The following is an 11,277-nucleotide window of genomic DNA, read 5'->3' as shown; positions in this document are numbered from 1 at the left end:
CACCAAAGCCTATAAGCTCAACAGGATCCAGATCCCTGTTATGGGGACACCCACACACATACTGTGCCCCAATCATACCAGCCTCCTTGTTCATCTACCAACACTCGGGCCACACCTCATTGCAGAGCCTTTGCAATGGCTGCTTTCTAGAATGTTCCTCCTCTCTTTCTTCACGGTTTACTAGAACCTTCTCAATGAGACCTAACCTAAATGCACCACTTAAAAGTCACACATCATGCCTTGCCTCGGTCCTCCAATCTGCCTTACCTGTTTTTTTTTGTTTTGTTTCATTTTCTGCCATCAATAAGAAATTTACTTATTTTTAAAAAATCCAAATGCTGGGACTGGAGAAATGGCTCACCGGTTAAGAGCACTGACTGCTCTTGCAGGGTTCATTTCCCAGCACCCACATGGTGGCTACAAACTGTCCTTAATGCCAGTCCTAGGGGATCCAACAGCCTCTTCTGACCTCTGAGGCATTGCACGACTCGGGTGCACTCACATGCAGGCAATACACCCATGCACATAAAATAAAAATAAAAAATATTTTTTAAAAATCCAAATGCTTTGCCGAGCATAGTGGCGCACGCCTTTAATCCTAAGCACTCAGCAGGCAGAGACAGGTGGATCTCTGTGAGTTCAAGGCCAGCCTGGTGTACATAGTGAGTTCCAGGACAGCTGGGGCTACAGGGAGACCCTGTCTCAAAAAGACAAAAAATAAAAAAATCCAAATGTTGGCATAGTCCAGAAAAATTTAACAGGTTTATTTATAATTGTTATCAAGTTGAACTGTTGAAACTTGTTCAATGAACCATTTTGGCTTGCATTAGTGCTTTACATCCGCATTTATATTAAAAATTCACACACAAATGAAAATGAAAAGCTGCCAATACCTGATTTCTGTCCCCTATTTTCCACTCGCAATCATTTACTTAGGTACCTTTTGACCCCATAGAAAAAAATATCTAACATTCAGAACTACTGATAGCAGGAAGAAGAGGAAAAAATTTTTTAGAATGAACTGCTTCCCCTTATAGTGGATTCTTAAGCACATTCTCCGCGTATGCGGCGTTCTAGCTGGATAGCTTTAGGCATAATTGTTACACGTTTGGTATGGATAGCACACACGGTGGTATCTTCAAAAAGGAACCAGAGCGTCCTCATTGCCTCCTGCAAAGCACTAACAGCTGCACTCTGGAAGCGCAAATCTGTTTTGAAGTCCTGAGCAATTGCTTGCACCAGACGCTGGAAGGGGATCAGAAGTTCCCGGAGGACCACCCTGCCAGGCCTGTAACTACGAGGCTTCTGAGCCCCTCCAGTAGAGGGCGCACTCTTGCCAGCGGCTTTTGTCGCCAGTTGTTTCCTGGGTGTTTACCGCCCACGCGTGGGTTTGCGGGCAGTCTGCTTTGTCCGCCGTGGTGCAGACACCGCCTTACTTACCCCCGCTTCTCCTTCTGTTGGAGCTCAGCAAGCGAGAGGCGCCGCTGGCGTGAGAGCGGCGGCGGCTCGGCTGCAAACACAATTTGCCTTACCTGTTTGACTTGCATATTTTTTAAACTGCAGGCATTGTTCTCTGGTATATTTTTTATGTCTCTTCCCGCTAAGATGCAGGTTTCATTGAGGTAACAGTCTTTGTTGTTTTCACGGATCTAAGTTTAATGCCTATATTTGAGCAGGCAAGGGGTTCTAACTGATGTTTGTTGAGAAAAATACGTAAAACTGGGGATGGGCGCTCATACCTATAATCTCAGCACTTGGACAGCCGAGGCAGAGGATTGCTACCAGCCCAAACTATAAAGTGCATTCTAGGCCAGCCTGGAAATTGTGCCATTTTCAGGAAAATAGATGAAACTGAAAATTATGTCAAACTAAATAAACCAGACTCAAGCAATTATTATATGTTTTCTCTTACATATAGAATCTAATGGGGTGTGTGTCATGTGTGTTTGAGTGTGTGCGTGTGTGTGTCGTGAAAACAGAAGGGGGACTATTTGTGAGGAGGGAAGGATCCTACAGGACATGGGGAGGAAGGAAAAGGAAGGGCTATGGGAGTTGGATATGCAAAGTCCAGTGGTACATATGTATGAAAATATCATAACGAGCCCCATTGTTCTATGTAAAACTAAAATGTTATTAAATAAAGGCCGCCAAATGAAAGAGTTGGATGCATACACCACTGAAGTGGGAGTGTTGACGTGGATGGATGGTGATTCTGAATAAGCACAGTAACATGCTTGAGAAAACACTAACAACGTGATGTGAGAATGAGACAGTAATAATTTTAAAATCTAAAAACGTAACCATGGAAATAAAAGGCGCAATAGATTGTATAAGTGATGGGAGTAGCAGAGCTGGAGAAGGAAGTTCCAAACTGGAATACCTCGGTAAGAAGCATTCTCAGAAGCAGGAAGGGTGACACAGACCTAGTAAGTGGTAAAAGAAAATGGAGAAAAGGTTACAGTCCATCCCTGCAGGAAAGCCACAGAGGCAGGATCTTGAAGCAGCTGGTCACATGACATCCATAGTCGAGAGCAGAAAGAAATGCATGCACATGTGCTTGGTGCTCAGCTCGCTTTCTCTGCTCTTACTGAATTATCTCAGCTAATTAACCTAACCTAAGTTACTCCATTTTGCCTAGAACAGCCATTTCAGAAGTGCCCTTTCCTCTACTCATGGGAAATACCCAGAAGGGAGAGGCAACCTTGAGTTCTGAGAAATGGCCTAAGGCAAAACCACAGAATGTTCTGATCCAGGCCCTGCACCTGGCTAACTGCTTATCTCACTTCTGTAAGCTTGCCTGCCAATAACAAGTTGTTGCTTGGTAAATTCAAATTTTGTTACATGAACCTGATTGGCCCACTGATGTTCTGTTTGAACCATGCTTTCTGTAATCCTATAAAAACTCTGGCTGACTGACGCTCAGGGCTGCTTCTATTCCCAACATAGCCCAGTCGGCTGTAATAAAACTTTACCTTGCTGCTTTCAATTAAGTGGTGTTGGTGATTTTTATTCAGAATCCGGCATATAATACTTACAAAGTCCAGAGTCCAAAATCTATGAATGGTGTTGCCGACTTTCAGTCTGGGTCTTCCCACACCTATTACAGTAATCAAGACAATCCCCACCTAGGCCAACAGCCCCCAGGACAGGCCTACAGGCCACTCTGATCTACACAAGTTCTCAATGAGACTCTTTCCAGGTGATTCTAAGTTGCATCAAGTTCACAATTAAAACTAACCATCTAAAGCTGGGTGTAATGGTGCAAGCCTTTAATCCCAGGACTTGGGAGGCAGAGGCAGGCATACCTCTGTGAGTTCAAGTCCAACCTGGTCTACATAGAGAGTTCCAGGCCATCTGGGGCTACAGGGAGACTCTGTCTCAAAAAGATTTTAAAAAAAAAAAAAAAAGCCATCAGAAGAAATCAGTAAATTTTTCAGTGTACTGAAGTGAAAAACCCTTGAGCATGAATGTACCAGGCACATTTTCTTTCAAACGTGGACATATCGTTAACTAATACTCTCAGGCACACAGAGCCTCAGCTGTTTGCTCACAGTGACTCACAATGGAAACAACCCTTTCCTAATTATGACTCAAAATCCAGAAACAATAAGAGCAATAATTGACACACTTTACACAAAAGTAAAACCTGGGGCTGAAGAGATGGCTCAGCAGTCAAAAAATACTGCTCTTGCAGAGGACCTGAGTTCCATTCCCAGCACCTATATCAGGTGGTTCACAATCACCTGAAACTCCAGAGGATCTGACACCCTTATGGCCCCCATGGGCATCACATGTGTGGCATTCACTCACAGATATAAACACATGCACATACACATAAATAAATAATGAAAGTTTTAGAAAGTAAAACCTGCTGGGCATGGTGGCGCATGCCTTTAATCCCAGCACTTGGGAGGCAGAGGCAGGTGGATCTCTGTGAGTTCAAGGCCAGTCTGGTCTACATAGTAAGTTCAGGACAGCTGGGGCTACAGGGAGACCCTGTCTCAAAAAGACCAAAAAAAAAACAAAAAACAAAAAACTGTAACCCCAGAATATGGAGACAGAAATTGAGGCCTGAGGAAATAAACTCCAGGCCATGCTGAACTACATAGCAAATTCCATGCCAGTTTGTGCTACACAGTAAGACCTTGTCGCAAAAAAACGAAATAATAAGTTGAAGACCACATGGCAAAAGATACCACAAACAAAAATGAGGTGAGAAAAATATACAGAAGTTATAGCACAAAAAAAAAAGTTATCCTTCATAAATGAGGAATTTCTAAATATTGAAAAGGAAAAAAAATTGACAGCCTAACTAAGAAACAAACAAAAGAATGAAGCGATATATCACAGAAAACAAACCTACAGAAAAAGTTCAACATAACCCACATAATAAGAGTCCAGGGACTGGAAAGATGGCTCAGCAGTTAAGAGCACTGACTGCTTTTGCAGAGGACCCAGGTTCGAGTCCCAGAACCCACATGATGGCGAACAATCATCTGTAACTCCAGTTCCAGGGGATCCGACGCCCTCTTCTGACCTCTGTGGGCATTACACAACACAGATGCACCTACCTACATGCAAACAATACACCCATACACGTTAAATAAAAATAAAATACTTTTTTTAAAAAAAGAGGCCAGGCATGATAGCACACACCTTTAATCCCAGCAGAGGGCTTAAAGGCAGAGGTAGGCCTCTGAGCTTGAGGCCAGCCTGGTTACATATCAAGTTCTAGGCCAGCCAAGGCTACATAATGAGATCTTGTCTCCAAAGGTTTTTAAAAAAAATGGTATAGGTGGGCATGGTAGCACACACTTGTAATCCCAGCACTGGGGAAACATGGGCTGAAAGATCAAACTTGAAGTCAGGCTGGTCTACATAGAGAGTTCCAGGCCAGACAGGGCTACACAGTGAAACCCTCTCAAAAGAAGAAGGGGGTAGAGAAGAGGAAGAGGAGGAAGAGGAGGGGGAAGGGGAGTGGGAAGGGGAGGGGGGAGGAGGAAGAGGAAGAGAAAGAGGAAGAGGAAGAGGAGGGAGCAGCAGCTATATTTGAATGTTTTGTCCCTATTAATGTTGAAAATTTCCAATATAACAGTGTTGAGAAATGGTGTCTTTAGATGTAATGGTTAGTTGCACCTACTTGATACAACCTATGCTTGCCTCTATGGAGGATTATCTAGATTGCCTTAGTTGATGTAGGAAGACCCAGCCTGAAAGTCAGCAGTACCATTCCCTGATTTGGAGCCCTGGACTGTGTAAGAATAGAGAAATGGCACTGAGCACTTAGCATGCACGTGTACATTTCTCTCCGCTCTTGACGTGGACATGATGTGACCGGCTATTTTAAGTTCCTGCCTGGACTTCCCTATAGTGATGGACTGTAAACAAAACTGTGAGCCACAATAAACCCTTTCTCCCCTATTGTTTTTTGCCAGGGTATTTTATCATAGCAACAGAAATGAAACTAGTAAGAGGTGTTAGGTGTCACCATAAAAGTCTTGAAGGAGGGAATGTGCCCCCGTTCACCTGCTTCTGTTCCACTCAGGCCCTCTGCCATTTGAGGACACTTTCACAGTCAGCCTCTAGCTAGAACTGTGACAAATAAGTTTCTGTCTTGGGTTTTCTTGTTTCGGCAGCAGAAACAGACTAAAATGTACAAAGAATGCAAATTAGAACTATGTCAACATAGAATGCATCAGCCATTATATTAACAAAGTTCCAGACTGGAGAGATGGCTCAGTGGTTAAGAGCACTGACTGCTCCTGCAGAGGACCCGGGTTCGATTCCCAGCACCCACATGGCAGCTACAAACCATCCTTAACTCCAGTTCCAGGGGAATCTGACACCCTCTTCTGACCTCTGAGGCATTGCACAACACAGTGCACTCACCTATACATACAGGCAATACACTCATACACATAAAAAATATAGTAAATAAAATATTTTTTAAAAAGAGCACTGACTGTTCTTGCAGAAGACCTGGATTCAAATCCCAGCACCCACATGGCATCTAACAACTGCCCTTAACTCTAGTTCCAGGAGAATCAGATGCCCTCTTCTATCTTCCAAGGGGACTGCATGACACAGGTACACTTACATACATGCAGATAATACATGCATACACATAAACTAAAAATAATAAATAATTTTTTTTACTGTTCCAGAAATGTAATGATACTCCCTATGGGAAAGGTTATAGGGAAACCATCACTCTAGCACAGTGTGGGTAGTGATGATATATGGTAAGACCCCCACAGAGCAGAACCGACAACATCTAGCAAGATCACAAACACATTCAGCCTAATATAATTTATATAGAGAGAGATAGATAGATATTCCACAGACATGTCTCCGAACGCAGAGTCTCGAGTTGCGGAAAGTACAACTAACGTAACTGATGGAACTGAAGAAATAAAACTGAGTCAACCATTTTGACACAGTATTCTCAGAAACCAATTAAAAAAAAAAGAGAGGCTCAGTTGGCAGAGTGTCTGCCTAGCATACATAAAGCCCTGAGTTCAATCCCCAGGACTGCATAAACCTGGCACAGTGATACATGACTGGAACCTCAGCACTTAGGAGTGGGAGGTAGGGAGATCAGAGGACCAAGGTCATTTTCAGCTATGAGTTCAAGTCCAGCCTGGGCTACAGGAGACCCTGTATCAAAAACAAAAGCAAAACAAAACAAAATACAAAAAAAATACAAAGAAAAAATACTAAGTAGAAAGCTAGATTTGGTGGGTCATCTGTGACCCCAGAACTAAGGAACTGAAGCAGGAAGATCATGAATTCAAGGCAAGTCTGGGCTACATAGTAATAAGACCTTGTTACAAAACAACTGAATTAATTAACTAAAATTTAAAAATTATTTAACTGATATCATAAGTATAAAATATAGGTAACAGAATCAAAATATATATATATAGTTTGATTCTGTTATTCCCTCTCAAACTCATTCTGTAGCCTAGAATAACCTCAAACTTATCATCTTCCTACCTCTACCTCTTGAGTGCTAGGATTACAGGCATGCACCAACACATCTAGTTTTATGGGATGTTGGGGATCAAATTCAAGGTTTCATGCAAGCACTCATGCCAACTAAGCTGTGGCTCAAGCCCAATCCTACTGTGTGTATTTTTATTCCCCTCTCCTCCTTTAAAAAATATTTTTAAGCTGGGTGTGGTGGCGCACACCTTTAATCCCAGCACTCGGGAGGCAGAGGCAGGCGGATCTCTGCGAGTTCAAGTCCAGCCTGGTCTACATAGTGAGTTCCAGGCCAGCTGGGGCTACTGGGAGACCCTGTCTCAAAAAAAGAGCAAAAATATATTTTTTTATATTTTATTTCTTTACTGGGGCACACATGTCACAGTGCACATGATGTGAGGGGAGAGGACAACTTTCAGAAGTTGTCCCACTTGGTGTCTCCCCTTCCACCAAGTGAGACCCAGGGATCAAACTCATCAGTCTTGGCTGAGAACCATCTCTTCAACTCTCTCTTCTGTCTTCCCACCACTTGAACAAGAGGGAAGATCTAGTCACAGACAGTGTAAGGAGAAAGGCGCATCCTGGCTTTTGAATCAGAGAGCAAGGAAGAAGTAAGCTGGGTCATGTGTCTACTCTGGTCAATAAAATGTGACCAGCAGCTGAACCTCTCCAGTCCCCATCCCCCTGCTGGGATGATCAGGTTTGGCAGAGTGGAGGCTCTGCCAAGGTGGTGGTACAGTTGAGCATGAAGTAAATGTCATTGTTTAAAGTCACAAGCATTGGAGTATGTTCTGGGCTACAGCAGTGAACAAGACAGACAAGTTTCCTACTGAGGTCCATTCTGGGAGGGGGACACAAACAAGTGCAGATAAAACTTCAAAAGGGAAATATTAGGAAGGGATGAAGAGATAAGTCTGTGAATTAAATAAAACCAAGCGAATGCCAAAGAGAGACTGGAGGTTAGGACATATGCAAAGTTTACCTTTTTATTTCTGTGTGTGTGTGTGTGTGTGTGTGTGTGTGTGTGTGTGTGTGTGTGTGTCTGTCCCCTATGTGGCTCGGGGGCCAGGAGAGGGCATGAAATCCCCTGGGGCTTGAGTTATAGGTGGTTGTGAAGCATTCCAGACAGGTGCTGGAAAGTGAACCTGGGTCCTCTGAAAGCACTTTGAACTGCTAAGCCATCTCTCCAGTCACAAGGGTCTCTTTATTAATATTTTATTATTTTATGTGTATGAGTGTATTATCTGCATGTATGTAAGTGCACCTATGTTGTCCAATGCCCAAGGAGGTCAGAAGAGGGTGTGGGATCCCCTGGAACTGGAGTTACGGACTGTTGTTATCCACCATGTAGGTGCTAGTATTTGAACCTGGATCCTCTGAAAGAGTAGCCAGTGCTCTTAACTGCTGAGCTCTCTCTCCAGCCCTCCATCCTTATTTTTGAGACAGGGTCTCCCTGTAGCCACAGCTCTCCTGGAACTCACTATGTAGAACAGGCTGACCTTGATCTCACAGAGATCCACCTGCCTCTGCCTCCCAAATGCTGGGATTAAAGGCATGTGCCACCATGCCTGGAATAGGTCCCTTTTTAAAATTTATTATTTTCATTTCGTGTGTGTGTGTGTGTGTGTGTGTGTGTGTGTGTGTGTGTGTGTATTGCCTGCACATATGTAAGTGCACCCATGCCGGGCAATACCTGCAGAGGACAGAAGAGGGTGTCGGATCCCCTGGAACTGGAGTTACGGAAATCTGTCATCTACCATGTGGGTGCTGGGATTTGAACCAGGATCTTCTATAAGAATAGCTAGTGTTCTTAACCATTGAGCCATCTCTACAGTCCCATGTGTCCATACTTTAGAATGACTAAGGAAATCTCTTGAAAAGATGCATTGAGCTTGAACATAAGTGATGAGGATAAAAAGCCAGTCACACTAAAATTGGGAAAAGGTCATTCCTAGGAAAGAGAAAAACCTATGCAGCGAATTAGCTTGCTGTGCTTAAAAGCATAAAGAAATACTGGGGGTTGGGGGATGCCTCACAAACCCACATACTATATAATGAAATGAAAAAGGGTCAGAAAGACTGAAAGAGGCTGGTTAGCATAGGGCCTTGCTGCCAGGACAGAAGGATGAGCAGAAGAATCGATATGAGTGAATTGTAGGGTAGCTAAGGATAAATGAGCTGGAGAATGGAAGGACAGATACACAGACTCATGGATGCATGGATGGTTACTGTCACATATTGCCAGTTAGAAACCCAAATCCATTTTAGACCACTAGATGGCAGTCAAACATTGATGTTTGCTGCATAGATACCGCTCTCTACTGGCCTCAATTTTAAAAGCATTGGTATTCTTCACTGGGAAGTAGACAGGCCTTCAGTTCTCAGAGCAGCGAGGCACTTCCTGAGGAGGTTGGCTCCAGAGCAAACTGCTGGGCAGAGATGGTGATGCCTTCACACTCCCTAGGCCCTACCTCTGCAGCAAGCAGCTCCCACCATTCACAATGCTGTGGTGTACTGTGACCACGGTGAGTTGCCATCACCACAAGCTCTAAAGTTCCAAACTCAAAAGGGTCTGCAAATCTAAGGGGGTGTTATCAAGTTGTTGCAGTTACAGGGCTGGAGAGATGGCTCAGCAGTTAAGAGCACTGGCTGCTCTTGCAGAGGACCCAGGTTCAGTTCCCGGCACCCAGATGGTGGCTAACAGCCATCCATAACTCCAGTTCCAGGAAACCTGATGACCTCCATGGGCATTGTATATACATCGTGCAGTTACATGCATGCAGGCAAACACTCATACGTATAAAATACAAATAAATTTTTTAAAGATGCTGGAGTTACAAAGTATTTTAGAGAAGCAAATATCTTGGTAATATCAAAATGTCCAAGTTCACTGAAAAATGAATGAACTGTGAGGCTAGAGTGATGGTCCAGTGTTAAGAGCATGTTCTGCTCTTTCAGAGGACTCAAGTTTGGTTCCCAGTACCCATTCTGAGTGGCTTACAACCACCCATAACTCCAGCTCCAGGAAATTCAATGCCCCTGGACTCCATAGGCACTGCACTCATGTGCATAAACCTCCCCACCCCCGACACACACACACAGACAACCACACACACAAACACATAATTAAAAACAAAATAAAAATCTGAAGAAAAAAAGAATGAATGAATCTGTCCTAGTTTGATTCTCCATTGCTGCAACAAAACACTCTGACCAATATCAACTTGGGAAGGAAAGAGTTTATTCAGCTTATATCTCCGGGTCACAGTTCATCATCGAGGGAGCCCAAGGTAGGAACTCAGGGCAGGAACCTAGAGGCAAGAGCTGGAGCACAGGCCACGGAGGATGCTGCTTACTGGCTTGCTCCCCTGGCCCCTGCTCAGCCTGCTTTCTTATACAACATAGGCCCACCTGCCCAGGGTGGCACCACCCACAGTGAGCTGGACCCTCCCATATCACTCAATAATCAAGGAGATGCCCCACATGCCAGTCTAATGGAGGAAATTCCCCAATTGGGGCTCCCTCAACCCAAATGTATCAAGTTGACATGAAAGCTATCCTGCACAATTGACCCCTTGTCAACTTGACACACAAACATATCTCTATTAAGCCATAACCTTCCCATTTCTTGTCCCCAAGACACAATGTTAACATTAATATTATAACATAAGACAGTACAACCTTAAAAGCCCCACAGTCCTTAAAAAAATCCAAACACTTAAAAGTTCACAGCCTCAGGGCTGAACAGATGGCTCAGCGGTTAAGAGAGCATAGACTGCTCTTGCAGAGGACCCAGGTTCGATTCCCAGCACCCACATGGTGGCTATGAACCATCCTTAATTCCAGTTCCAGGGGAATCCAAAGCCCTCTTCTGACCTCCTCAGCTTTGCATGATATGGGTGCACTCACATACGTGCAGGCAATACAGTCATACACATAAAATAAGAATAAAATATATTTTTTAAAAAGTTCACAGTCTCTTTAAAGTCTCTTAACTGCTGGCTTCTATAAAATCCAAAACAGACCTCTTGGGGTAAGTCTATAGCGCAGCCCTCCGCGCCTTGACTCCCCCAGCCACATTCACCCTTCCATCTCCCCCGCTGCTCTCTACTAGTTTAGGTCCTGCGCCATTCCTAGTCTTGGGTCCCCAGACACCTGGGGAACCAATACTGCTTCCTGATCCTTTTCACCCAGAACAACTTAGTCCCTTTCTTGGGCCCCAGGAGCACCACTTCTGGACCTGGCCCCGCCCTCACCTCTCTCTGCTTCCTGGGACCTGCACCACCGACTAAC

At 44.1% G+C, this 11,277-nt stretch overlaps 1 pseudogene; it reads right to left on the bottom strand.

Annotated features, from left to right (window-relative positions):
• Nucleotides 1–1,044: 1,044 nt before the first annotated feature.
• The window catches only part of LOC103749393, a 32,495-nt pseudogene continuing 22,262 nt past the window's right edge, over nt 1,045–11,277 (bottom strand).

Source organism: Nannospalax galili, unplaced genomic scaffold (assembly GCF_000622305.1).
Source record: "Nannospalax galili isolate Female #2095 unplaced genomic scaffold, S.galili_v1.0 scaffold1206, whole genome shotgun sequence".
Classification (NCBI taxonomy): Eukaryota; Metazoa; Chordata; class Mammalia; order Rodentia; family Spalacidae; genus Nannospalax; species Nannospalax galili.
Note: the sequence above shows the minus strand (reverse complement) of the source record. Positions and strands in the feature narration are given on the sequence as shown.